At 37.5% G+C, this 2,538-nt stretch overlaps 1 long non-coding RNA gene across 1 annotated transcript; it reads left to right on the forward strand.

The window, feature by feature from the left end:
- Positions 1 to 1,921, forward strand: LOC106881488 (uncharacterized). Its single transcript, XR_001410863.1, has 2 exons — positions 1 to 31; positions 1,655 to 1,921. It is a non-coding gene; the product is annotated as an uncharacterized LOC106881488 (long non-coding RNA).
- Positions 1,922 to 2,538: the final 617 nt, after the last annotated feature.

Raw genomic sequence — 2,538 nt, forward strand, 5'->3', positions numbered from 1 at the left:
GATTTTACTGGAGATCCTGATGATTTTATTGGTAATCTTATATCTTTCATTTGTTTCAGTCAGTAGACCGCGGCCATGCTACAGCACCACCTTGAACAATTTTAGTCAAAGAAATCAATCCCAATGTTTATTATTTACTTTTTTTTTAAAGCTGGGTACTTATTCTATTTTGTCAAACCACTAAGTTACAGGGACACAAACCCACCAACACTGGGTGTCAAGCGATGGTCGGGAACAAAGCACACACACACATACATACACAGGGTGGGCCAAAAGTCACCCGACAGTAAATCAAAATTCCCTAAATACTATCTGTAATTCTGTATTGACTCGAATGGGAAACTGGTGTCGCTCAAGAAGGACTTCAGTTTGAACAATCTTCATGATGTTTCATATTTAGATGCTTTTATTAAATTCATTCACTTGTTAATCAAATAAATCTTGGGATTAAATGGTTTTGATTTACTGTCAGGTGACTTTTGGCCAACCCTTTATATAAAATCACAAATGACAGAGAAATAGTTTGATGAAATTTTATTGAACAGTAAGAAAATTCTAATTTCACAGGGTCTTCCATATGTATATCACTGCATATCTTTCTCATTTTCTCTCCAGGGAGTAGAACTTGAGTTTTTTGTAGCCTCTCCTAGTAGTTCGTCTGTTCCACTGAGTCAATCTTCTTTGTGTAGTGGTGCCAGGTTACCTCAAGTTCCGCCACTTACTTAAAAACATGATAAAAGCTCTTATACATGAGAATATCACCTTGACCGACCAGTCCGTCGGGCGTCCATTTGACACTGCTGGTCACAGCATGCTGTCCATTCCTCTCTGGATTGTGCTTTCTTCATCCACGTGGTCCCAATTACCCTCCTAAAATCATAACTCCACCGTCATGGAGGCCTTCCGAGTGGTTGTTTCCGCTTGTGCGGGTTCACTGATTATCGGTGAGCCGGGTGACGTGTCCAGCCCATCTAAAGTTGCTGCGTGTATATTCTACAATGACATCCCTCACACCGGACTTCTGTCTGATGACCTTGCTACTGATGTGCTCTCTCAACGAGATTCCAAGCATTGACCTCTCCATGGCTCTTTGAGCCGTTACCAATCTCTGCTCTTCTCTCTTTGTTCTAGCCCATGTTTCACTACCATATAACATTACAGGTAGAAAAGTTTGTTCTACAAACTTTTTTGTTTGTCGTCACCCTTCGTGACTGTGTTTGAGATGCTCTGTGTTTTTTACAATTAATTTTTAAAATAACAAAGAATTTAGTAAAATAACTTAGTTATCATTAAGCTAGTGTTAGGAACATAAATTGCGACTAAGGTTTGGTGGAAGATTTTAATTCGAAACTGATGGAAACAAGACATTTGCACTCAGAGCCAGAGCCAGTTTCAGACAGGTTGGTAACAAAAGGGTTAACATTTTATAGTGTATGTCACCTGGTTCCTATTGTTGGTGCCATCTTCCATTCTCTGTCAGACATTCTTAATCTACACACAACTACAACTCTTAAAACCTTCATTAATCTTACTTATCTATGACTGAACATTACTAATCTGTAAAAGACCCCCCCCCTCCTCGCCCCTTAATTTGTGTAGTCTGAGATTTCTTTTTAGACAAAACGATTGAATTCTTTATCGTTTTACTTTACAGATGAAGAAGAGCAGCGAGAGAGGGAATCATTCCAACGCTTTTTGGAGAGACATCGAGAGAAACAAATTGAGAAAGTCAAAAGCCAAAACAACAGTTGATGGTCTCTTCATTGTTCTCCTAAAACAGTTTTACTGGATTTTGTATTAAAAAGCTTCATTTGATCAAAACGTATTGCTATACTTGTGGAATAAATGAGTTTAGCAACTGCAAAGTAGAGGCTTGAAGCTTTTAATATTTTTGTAAATAAAAATATTCCATTTTTTTCTATGTTGGAAATGGTGTTCTTTCATCAAGTAACTTGATCTGAGGGTTTGCATTGAGACTGAAGCAATTACATTGAGGAAGAACCTTTTAGATATTTAAAGTGGGTCTTCCACTCTATCATAGATTGCAGTTTATCATCATCATCATCATCATTGTTTTAACATCCACTTTTCTATGCTTGCATGGGTCGGATGATGTTTATTGGAATTGATTTTCCACAACCAGGTGCCTTTTCTGTTTCCTAGCAAAGTAATATTTCTCCATGGCCAGACATGTTTTTGCAGAATATTGTAAATCACTGACACTCATTTACAAGTGTCATGCAATATCAAAACAAGGGGACATAAACACACTCAGACACACATATACATACATACATTCATACATACATGCAGGTATATATCTTCACACGTGCGCGCGCGCACACACACACACACACACACACACACACACAAGACTCTTGGGATAAGAGATATAATACTTAGCCTAATCTAAAGGCATCAGAGATACTCGTAAAGGGTCAGATTTAGTTATCCTCTCATCAATCCTGTTCCAAAATGTTTTACTTCAAATCTAAGAAAATATAACTTTTCTATAATGAAAAACTGTTTCTTAAAAAA

This window comes from Octopus bimaculoides, unplaced genomic scaffold, assembly GCF_001194135.2.
Source record: "Octopus bimaculoides isolate UCB-OBI-ISO-001 unplaced genomic scaffold, ASM119413v2 Scaffold_159804, whole genome shotgun sequence".
Classification (NCBI taxonomy): domain Eukaryota; kingdom Metazoa; phylum Mollusca; class Cephalopoda; order Octopoda; family Octopodidae; genus Octopus; species Octopus bimaculoides.